Source organism: Zalophus californianus, chromosome 2 (assembly GCF_009762305.2).
Source record: "Zalophus californianus isolate mZalCal1 chromosome 2, mZalCal1.pri.v2, whole genome shotgun sequence".
NCBI classification, from domain to species: Eukaryota; Metazoa; Chordata; class Mammalia; order Carnivora; family Otariidae; genus Zalophus; species Zalophus californianus.
This window is the reverse complement of record NC_045596.1, coordinates 71,051,168-71,061,673: the sequence shown is the minus strand read 5'-3', so window position 1 is coordinate 71,061,673 and position 10,506 is coordinate 71,051,168. Positions and strand designations below refer to the sequence as shown.

The window sequence follows — 10,506 nt, the reverse complement described above, 5'->3', positions numbered from 1 at the left end:
CACCAGGCTTTTCAGAGGTAGTGAGCCCATACAGATTGCTGTATTTTCCATTATGGAAAACAATTTTCACTAGAAGAACAGCTTTTGTTATATAGGCAGATTGTTTAGGAATAGAACAGTCATAGCACAGTTTTTAGGTTTGCTCTGGAGTTACAATTCTGGGTTCAACTTCTGGCTCAACCAATCATCAGACACAGAGTCTTAGACAAGTCTTTGTTATACTCTAAATTTTATTTTCTTACTTTCTAAAATGGAGTTAATAGGAATACCCATACTTAATTGATTTATTTGCAAAATTAAGTGAGGAAATGTATATAAAGCATGTAGTATAAGTCCTGGCACAAGAAACTGTTCAATAAATATATATTTTTGTGATGGAGGATATTGTCCAGTCACCAAATAACTGTGTTGGAGAAAATTCAATCATTTATTGAGCAAGAAATGAACTGAATTTTGAAAATCCCAACTTCTGGCTCTACCTATAATTGACCCAGGGAAATGGAGCCTGAACAGAGAACAGCCATATGAAATAGTTGGCCGTATGAAATAGAGTGTGAAGTTTAGGACTACTGAAGCAGCCGGAATTTGCATATCAGGGTACCAGATATAAGAGAGCTTAGCAGAAACGAAGCCCCAGAAATCTACATAGGTGTCCTCTTGAGTCTTTGACTTAGTACCTGTGCATGCATATGGTCAAACTCAGAGAAGGCTAGTAAGGAGCAGTTACTTCAGGAATGTGAGCTGAGTGTAAATACCAAAGAATACATAGTGCTGGGAGACAGTCCACTTCTGCAACAACAAGAAAAGTCATGATTTAGGAGGACGATTATTCCAGCCCTAGCATAAGGGATACTCTGGACCCATTCTAACAAAGTTTAAAACCAAGCCTCAGGAGAAACATGTGGAGCTATCAGTAAATTAATTCTCTATCAGAATAAAGCCAAAAATTCTTTATAGGAAGACAAATTCAGAATCTAAACGATAGCACTCCATTGTCCATCGTAAAAATTTAAAAATTAGGGGCACTTGGGTGGCTCAGTTGGTTAAGCAACTGCCTTCAGCTTAGGTCATGATCCTGGAGTCCCGGGATTGAGTCTGCATCTGGCGTCTTGCTCAGCAGGGAGTCTCCTTCTCCCTCTGACCCTCACCCATCTCATGCTCTCTCTCTCTCATTCTCTCTCTCAAATAAATAAACAAAATCTTTTAAAAAAGTAAAAATTACTAGTCATCTGAAAAATCAGAAAATATGACCAAAATTGGAGGAGAGAAACAACAGAAAAAACTCAAGAGATGACAGACGTGTTGGAATTAGTAGCCAAAGACTTCAGGCAGCTATTATAAATATGGTAAAAAAATCTAAGAACAAAGATGAATAAATGAGTGAACAGGTGGGGGAAACTCAGCAAATAAAAGGAAACGAGAGGGGAAAGCAAATGAAAGTTGTAGGACTAAAAAATGTCTGGAATTTTTGAAATTAGCACAATTGAACCTTAAAAGCTGTTCGTATACTGCAAAAGAAAAGCTCTGTAAGACAGGTAAATAGAAAACAGTGAAAGAAAAAAAGACTGGAAAAAAAAATGATCAGAGCTTCAATGACTGGTTGAGTATTATAAAGTCACATGTCTAACAAACATGGAATAAAAATTCCGGAAGGAGAAGAGAGATTTTGACAGGAAAATAAATGTTAGAAGAAATAATAGTCAAAGAAGTTTCCAAATTTAATGAAAAATAACCCCCAGAGAACATTGTCTATTACCAAATAACTAATGTCCCCGAGGATATTTATATTCATCTCCTCAGCCAAAAAGTGAACATTTAAAAATCTGACTTTGGAAATCCCAACTTCTCATTCTGGCCATGATGGAGGAATGAACCACAGCAGGATAAACACAAAGAAAACCACATCTGGGAATATTATAGCACAATTGCTTTAAACCAAATTAAAAATAAAAACCTCAAACATCCATAAGAAAAAAACATACTAGATACAGGAAAGGAACAATAGAATATCCACTGAATTCTCATCAGAAACAATGTAAGCCAGAAAACAATGGAATGACAAGTTTAAAAAATTTTTATAACCTCTTATTTACTTACATAGAATTCTAAGTGAAAAACTATTATTTTGCATAAAACCCTTGAACAATTTTGTGAGTGAGGCACACATGCTAGACTGTATTAGCCCCATTTTGCAGGTAAGAATGGAAACATTATTCCTATATTTAGTATAAATCAGATCTGGGATAGAAACCCTGGGCTTTCACACTCACAACTGCTCTTTTCCTGTACATCATTTTAAAGTAATTTGATTTCACAGTGTTTTAAAGTATTAGAGTAAGCTCTAACATCTATTCCTGGCAAGTTAACTCTTGAGCCAACCAACTTAATTAATCGCCTCGTAAGCTGGTACATTTTAAGGCATTGTTATACTTCTGACTCAACCTCACAGCTATGTTTGAGGGCCACATGGGCCAAAAGTGCAGCAAAGCTGATCTTAAGGGCCCAGGGGACACAATGGTTAAGCATGTTTTCAAGTCTTAACTTATGCCTGGCACACCCTCACCAACTACTCAGATAGCAGTTGAGGCAACAAAGTGACAGTAGCAGAGGAAGACCCACCTACGAAGGGGGGACACTGATGATAAACACAGGCAGGATCAGGTCCCCTTTTTAGGTCTAATGTCCCCAGGAGCCTTAGTGTTGGTCTAGTACGTCATTACCAGCAGGGTAGAGAGCAATGCTTTTGGAGACTAGACTATGCAAGGAGAGAGTCCAATTAAGCCTGTCTGGGGCCTAGAAGACCTAAGAGTACTAACTTCATCCATGCCAAGCCAAGAAAATCCCATCTTGAACCCAGCAGAAATAAATGGTGGATATTTCCCTTAGTTAGATGGTTAGGAGAATCAGGAATCTACCACTGTGTTCCTAATAGGAAACACCCAATTGGCTCCAAGGAAAAAAGCCATCTTGATAAGCTTTGGTCTTCCACAGACATGGAACCACAGGAGCCTAGCAAGGTCAGGGCCCAGGTGACCAATCCTGATAGTGCAGGACTTCCTCACATAAGGTACATGGGTCCCTAAGAAGAGTCTATGAACTTACAAACTTGCAAGTAAAAATTTGAGTGTATGCATTTTCCTGGGAAAAGGATTCTTCCCTTTTCGTAGACCCACGAATAGGTTAAAATCCTGAACTAGAGAAAAGAAGTAGTCCAACTGTGGGCTGGGATAAGGAAGCCACCAGATACACTTAAGAGTCAGACAAGTCTGAGAACTCACAAAGCCATCCCTGAGAAGTTAGAACGATGGACTCATAGCAGAGACAATCGAGCACTGTTTTGTGCTCTTCTTTGTAACTGTATTTCAAGTTCCTTCCAAAACAAGACCCAAGGAGCCCCCCAGGTTCAAGTATGTCCCTGGGTTTGTTCCGCTGCTGTCTTGTATTCATGCTTGGGTATTCACTCATCAACATTAATCCTCAGTATAGAAAATGTGACATAGCAGGACTCCCTCTTCCATGGCATGAGTCCTCTGCTGATTTCGGAGGCGGTGGTGGCAGCCAATGTGGAAAACACACTGGAACTTTTCCTTGGAACCGGAAGTGCCGGTTATATAAAATGAAAAGTGCCTACCAGGAACATCATCATTTTTTTCATGACCCTTCCCTCTAGTTACTGAAGATGTAACAGAAAATAATCTTCTCTGAAAATACTGGATAACCGTTTCAAAAGACAAAACACCTGCCTCCAACATGCTGTGCTTACAGATATTATGGGTTTAGTTCAGCGCGCCAAATGAGCTGATTGGTGCATTCACCTTCATAGCCAGGTAAGCCCACCTCCTTGAGGAAGCCCACTTTATTCCTCGTAGCATGAGAGATGGAAAGGGCATTAAGAACTCGGAGATCACCTGGAAATTCTTCCCTGGAAAGGCAATTTCATGAATGAGGTCTTCCAAGCAAATAACACCATACTTCCCCAGGTGCTCCTAAATCACTAAATCACTATGTTGTCTGTCAAAAGGATGGGGTTTTTTTTTGTTTTGTTTTGTTTTTTTAATTTTTTTTTTATTTTATTATGTTATGTTAGTCACCATACAATACATCATTAGTTTTTGATGTGGTGATCCACGATCCATTGTTTTCGTATAACACCCAGTGCTCCATGCAATACGTGCCCTCCTTAATACCCATCACCAGGCTAACCCATCCCCCCACCACCCTCCCCTCTAAAACCCTGTTTGTTTCTCAGAGTCCATAGGCTCTCATGGTTCATCTCTCCCTCTGATTTCTACCCCCTTCATTTTTCCCTTCCTTCTCCTAATGTCCTCCACGCTATTCCTCATGTTCCACAAATAAGTGAAACCATATGATAATTGACTTTCTCTGCTTGACTTATTTCACTTAGCATCATCTCCTCCAGTCCCATCCATCTTGATGTAAAAGCTGGGTATTCATCATTTCTGATGGCTCAGTAATATTCCATTGTCTATATGGACCACATCTTCTTTATCCATTCATCTGTTGAAGGGCATCTCAGCTCTTTCCACAGTTTGGCTTTTGCAGACATTGCTGCTATGAACACTGGGGTGCATATGGCCCTTCTTTCCACTACATCTGTGTCTTTGGGGTAAATACCCAGCAGTGCAATTGCTGGGTCATAGGGTAGCTCTATTTTTAATTTTTTGAGGAACCTCCACACTGTTTTCCAAAGTGGCTGTACCAACTTGCATTCCCACCAACAGTGTAAGAGGGTTCCCCTTTCTCCACAACCTCTCCAACATTTGTTGTTTCTTTCCCTGTCCATTTTTGCCATTCTAACTGGTGTAAGGTGGTATCTCAATGTGGTTTTGATTTGAATTTCCCCGATGGCTAATGATGATGAACATTTTTTCATGTGTCTGTTAGCCATTTGTATGTCTTCTTCTTCAGAGAAGTGTCTTTTCATATCTTCTGCCCACTTTTTGACTTGATTATTTGTTTTTTGGGTGTTGTGTTTGAGAAATTCTTTATAGATCTTGGATACCAGCCCTTTATCTGTAGTGTCATTTGCAAATATCTTCTGCCATTCTGTGGGTTGCCTCTTTGTTTTGTTGACTGTTTCCTTTGCTGTGCAGAAGCTTTTTATTTTGACGAAGTCCCAAAAGTTCATTTTTGCTTTTGTTTCACTAGCTTTTGGAGATGTATCTTGAAAGAAGTTGCTGTGGGCGATGTCAAAGATGTTACTGCCTATGTTCTCCTCTACGATTTTGATGGATCCCTGTCTCACATTGAGGGCTTTCATCCATTTTGAGTTTATCTTTGTGTATGGTGTAATAGAATGGTCGAGTTTCATTCTTCTGCATATGGCTGTCCAGTTTCCCCAGCACCATTTATTGAAGAGACTGTCTTTTTCCATTGCATGTTTTTTCCTGCTTTGTCAAAGATTATTTGACCATAGAGTTGAGGGTCCATATCTGGGTTCTCTCTTCTGTTCCATTGGTCTATATGTCTGTTTTTGTGCCAGTACCATGCTGTCTTGGTGATCACAGCTTTGTAATATAGCTTGAAATCAGGCAACGTGATGACACCAGCTCTGTTTTTCTTTTTCAACATTTCCTTGGCAATTCGGGGTCTTTTCTGATTCCATACAAATTTTAGGATTATTTCTTCCAGCACTTTGAAAACTGCCATTGGAATTTTGATCGGGATGGCATTGAAGGCATAGATTGCTCTGGGTAGCATAGACATTTTAACAATGTTTATTCTTCCAATCTGTGAGCATGGAATATTTTTCCATCTTTTTGTGTCTTCAGTTTCTTTCATGAGTGTTCTGTAGTTCCTAGAGTATAGATCCTTTCGTCCTTGGTTAGGTTTTTTCCGAGGTATCTTACGGTTTTTGGTGCTATTGTAAATGGAATTGTTTCTCTAATTCCTTTTCTACAGTTGCGTTATTAGTGTATAAGAAAGCAACTGATTTCTGTGCATTGATTTTTGTATCCTGCCACATTACTGAATTGCTGTATTAGTGCTAATAATTTGGGGGTGGAGTCTTTTGGGTTTTCCACATAAAGTATCGTGTCGTCTGCGAAAAGAGAGAGTTTGACTTCTTCTTTGCCAATTTGAATACCATTTATTTCTTTTTGTTGTCTGATTGCTGTGGCTAGGACTTCTAGTACTATGTTGAACAGTAGTGGCGAGAGTGGGCATCCTAGACGTGTTCCTGATCTTAAGGGAAAGGCTCTCAGCTTTTCCCCATTGAAGATGATATTCACTGTGGGTTTTTCATAGATGGATTTTATGAACTTGAGGAATGTTCCCTCCATCCCTATACTCTGAAGAGTTTTAATCAGGAAAGGATGTTGTATTTTGTCAAATGCTTTTTCTGCATCGATTGAGAGGACCATATGGTTCTTCTCCCCCTCTTATTAATGTGTTCTATCACATTGATTGATTTGCGAATGTTGAACCACCCTTGCATCCCGGGGATAAATCCCACTTGGTCATGGTGGATGATTCCTTTTAATGTTTTGTTGGATCCTATTAGCTAGGATTTTGTTGAGGATTTTGGAATCCATATTCATCAGGGATATCAGTCTGAAATTCTCCTTTTTGATGGGGTCTTTGCCTGGTTTGGGGATTAAGGTAACGCCGGCCTCACAGAATGAGTTTGGAAGTTTTCCTTCTGTTTCTATTTTTTGAAACAGCTTCAGTAGAATAGGTATTATTTCTTTGAATGTTTGGTAGAATTCCCCAGGGAATCCATCAGGCCCTGGACTCTTGTTTTTTGGGAGGTTTTTGATCACTGCTTCAATCTTGTTACTGGTTATTGGCCTATTCAGTTTGTCAATTTCTTCCTGTTTCAGTCTTGGCAGCTTATAGGTTTCCAGGAAGGCCTCCATTTCATCCAGATTGCTCCGTTTATTGGCATATAGTTGTTGATAATAATAATCCAATAATTGTTTCTATTTCCTTGGTGTTAGTCGTGATCTCTCCCCTTTTATTCATAATTTTATTAATTTGGGTCCTTTCTCTTTTCTTTTGGTAAGTCTGGCCAGTGGTTTATCAATCTTATTAATTCTTTCAAAGAACCAACTTCTAGTTTCGTTGATCTGATCTCCTGTGTTTCTGGTTTCTAATTCATTGATCTCTGCTCTAATCTTAATTATTTCTCTTTTAGTGTGTGGCTTAGGCATCGTTTGTTGCTTTTTCTCTAGTTCTTTAAGGTGTAGAGTTAGTTGGCGAATTCGGGATTTTTCTATTTTTTTGAGTGAGGCTTGGATGGCTATGTATTTCCCTCTTAGGACCACCTTTGCAGTATCCCATGTTTTGGACCGATGTGTTTTCATTCTCATTGATTTCCATGAATTAAGTTCTTCTTTGATTTCCTGGTTGACCCAAACATTTTTGAGCAGAGTGGGCTTTAGCTTCCAAGTGTTTGAATTTCTGCCAAATTTTTTCTTGTGATTGAGTTCCAGTTTTAAAGCATTGTGGTCTGAGAATATGCAGGAAATAATCTCAGTCTTCTGGTATCGGTTGAGACCGGATTTGTGACCCAGTATGTGGTCTATTCTGGAGAAAGTTCCATGTGCGCTCGAGAAGAATGAGTATTCTGTTGTTTTAGGGTGGAATGTTCTGTATATATCTATGAGGTCCATCTGGTCCAGTGTATCATTCAAAGCTCTTGTTTCCTTGTTGATTTTCTGCTTAGATGATCTGTCCATTGCTGAGAGTGGAGTATTGAGGTCTCTACAATTAATGTATTGTTATCAATATGACTCTTTATTTCGGTTAACAGTTGGCTTATGTAGATGGCTGCTCCCATGTTGGGGGCATAGATATTTACAATTGTTAGATCTTCTTGTTGGATAGACCCTTTAAGAATGATATAGTGTCCTTCTGTGTCTCTAACTACACACTTTAGTTTAAATTCTAATTTGTCTGATATAAGATTTGCTACCCCAGCTTTCTTTTGAGGTCTGCTGGCATGGAAGATGGATCTCTATCCCTTCACTTTCAGTCTGGATGTATCTTCAGGTTCAAGATGAATCTCTTGTAGACAGCATATGGAAGCATCCTGTCTTTTTATCCAATCTGCAACCCTGTGCCGTTTTACGGGAGCATTTAGGCCATTCACGTTGAGAGTGATTATTGAAAGATATGAATTAATTGTCATCATGTTGCCTGTGAAGATGTTGTTTTTACGGATTGTCCCTGTAAATTTCTGTTGTTATCACTCTTGGGGTCTTTCTCCTTTTATAGAACCCCCCTTAATATTTCTTGCAGGGCCGGCTTAGTGGTCACATATTCTTTCAGTTTCTGCCGGTCTTGGAAGCTCTGCATCTCTCTATCCATTCTAAATGACAGCCTTGCTGGATAAAGTATTCTTGCTGCATGTTTCTTCTCATTTAGTATCCTGAATATGTCTTGCCAGGCCTTTCTGGCTTGCCAGGTGTCTGTGGATAGGTCTGACATTATTCTGATGTTCCTCCCTCTGTACATAAGGAATCTCTTCCCCCTAACTGCCCTTAAGATGGTTTCCTTGTTTCTAAGATTTGCAAGTTTTACTATTACGTGCCGGGGTGTTGGCCTGTTTTCTTTGATCTTGGGAGGGGTCCTCTCTGCCTCTAGGATGCGAATGTGTGTTTCATTCCCCAGATTAGGGAAGTTCAATTTGCTCAAATACATCTTCTAGTCGTCTCTCTCTCTCCCTCCCCTCCAGGATTCCAATTATTCTGACAATGGAATGCTTCATGATGTCACTTATTTCTCTGATTCTATTTTCATGGATTCTGAGTTGTTTTTCCCTGGCCTCCTCTTTTCCCTTTTTATCTATTGTATTGTCTTCCAGGTCGCTTATTTCGTTCTTCTGCCTCACTTACCCTAGCTGTTAGATTATCTAGATTGGATTGGATCTCCTTGATAACATTTTTAAGTTCTGCCAATTCAGCTTTCATTTCTGCCCTTAGAGACTCTATGTTGCTATTAATTGATTTCTCCATTCTAGCTATTGTCTTCACAATTGCTAGCCTGAATTCCATCTCTGACATCTTGGTTATATCTGCATTCATTTGTAAATCTGCAGCATAAGTCATAATTTCTGAGTCTTTTCTATTTTGGGGTTTCCTCCTCCTAGTGATTCTGTTGATGGGTGGTTGAGGGAATGTATAGAGTCCAAATTATTGACCAGAACCCAAGCAAGATGCACCTGTTTTCTAGGGACGTTAGGGTGGCTGGCCTCTTGTTTTCCCAGCCTGTCTTCTGCGGGAGGGGCCTGCTGCGCTGTTACTCAGGCAACCCTGTTTGGGCGGAGTTGCTCTGCCCCCCTGGCGGGGGATGCACTCAGTGGGAATCAGGTTTGGGGGCTTTTGTTCTCTGGCGGCTTTCCCTGGTGGCTTTCCGCATCTCTTCCAGGAGTCAGAACAGAAGAAACCGTTTCCAACCCTCTGCCTCAGAGCAGAGAAATTGCAGTCTGTTCTTCAGAGAGCTCTCCAGGCCACACTGTCTCCGTTTCTGTTCGTGTTGCTATAAACTGCAGCATCCTAGATTGTGCACCCCTCTGCAGCGCTCCCAGTCCTGGCTCCAGGTCGGGGCACGTCTCTGCCCTTTGTGCTTCTAAAACCACCAGCTGCTCCCAGTTTGCACACACGACCCCGCTGCTCTGGGTTTCTGCCCCGGGAGCTGCCCTAAAGGCCTTTCCCCGCCGCTACCGGTCTGCGAGTCTGTGCCCCGTCCCCAGCGAGCGAGGCTGTCGCTCACTAGTGGTGTAGGATCCCCACAGCCAGGCATCCTCCCGCTGCCATTTATCTTCTGATATCTGCCCACAGAATCACAGCTCCCCACTTCATACCTCGAAACCAGCCTGCGATATTCTGTTTGTAGAGATCCAGATCTTCTTACATCTCAGGCTAATTACGTGGGTGCTCAGAATGGTCTGGTAGATATCCAGCTCAATTCTGGGGACCAGTTGAAATAGGGTCCCCTCCTCCTCTGCCATCTTTCCTCACCCTCTCTAAAGGATGGTTTTATTCTTGATCTTGCCTTGTCCACATTTCAAGATGAGTTCCGAGACAGACTTCAGATTTGGAAATCCTCAGGTCGTATGAGATTCCACTATATGGTCTGGGGGGTCACTTTGACAAAGACACCACTGAAAAATCTTCTTCAGGTGAACCTTGCAATGATCCTCTGCACCATTAAACTCACCCCATTAATCCTTAGATGCATATAATAAAGACCAAGAAATGTTTATCTGGCACTTCATAGTCATGAGGTTTCACTTCTTTCTAGTGGCCTGAGGTGGGCCCTGTCATGTTATCGTAGCCAGGAATTGCTTAGGAACCATTCCAGTTGCTTAAACTTGAGTTATTTTCCTTTCTTTGGCTCCTTCTTATCCAAAAGTGCCTGCTTTGCTTGAGTGGCTTTGAGGGCCTGATAAGCCGTCCAATTTTTCAAGAGACTTTCTGGAACTGAAGAGATCTTTTTCCTTTGCTCTTGCTCCATCTTTCCAAAGCTGCAACTACTGCTCAT

The 10,506-nt window shown here is 40.8% G+C and overlaps 1 pseudogene; it reads right to left on the bottom strand.

The window, feature by feature from the left end:
* Positions 1-3,768: 3,768 nt before the first annotated feature.
* LOC113924084 lies at positions 3,769-10,506 on the bottom strand (annotated as a pseudogene).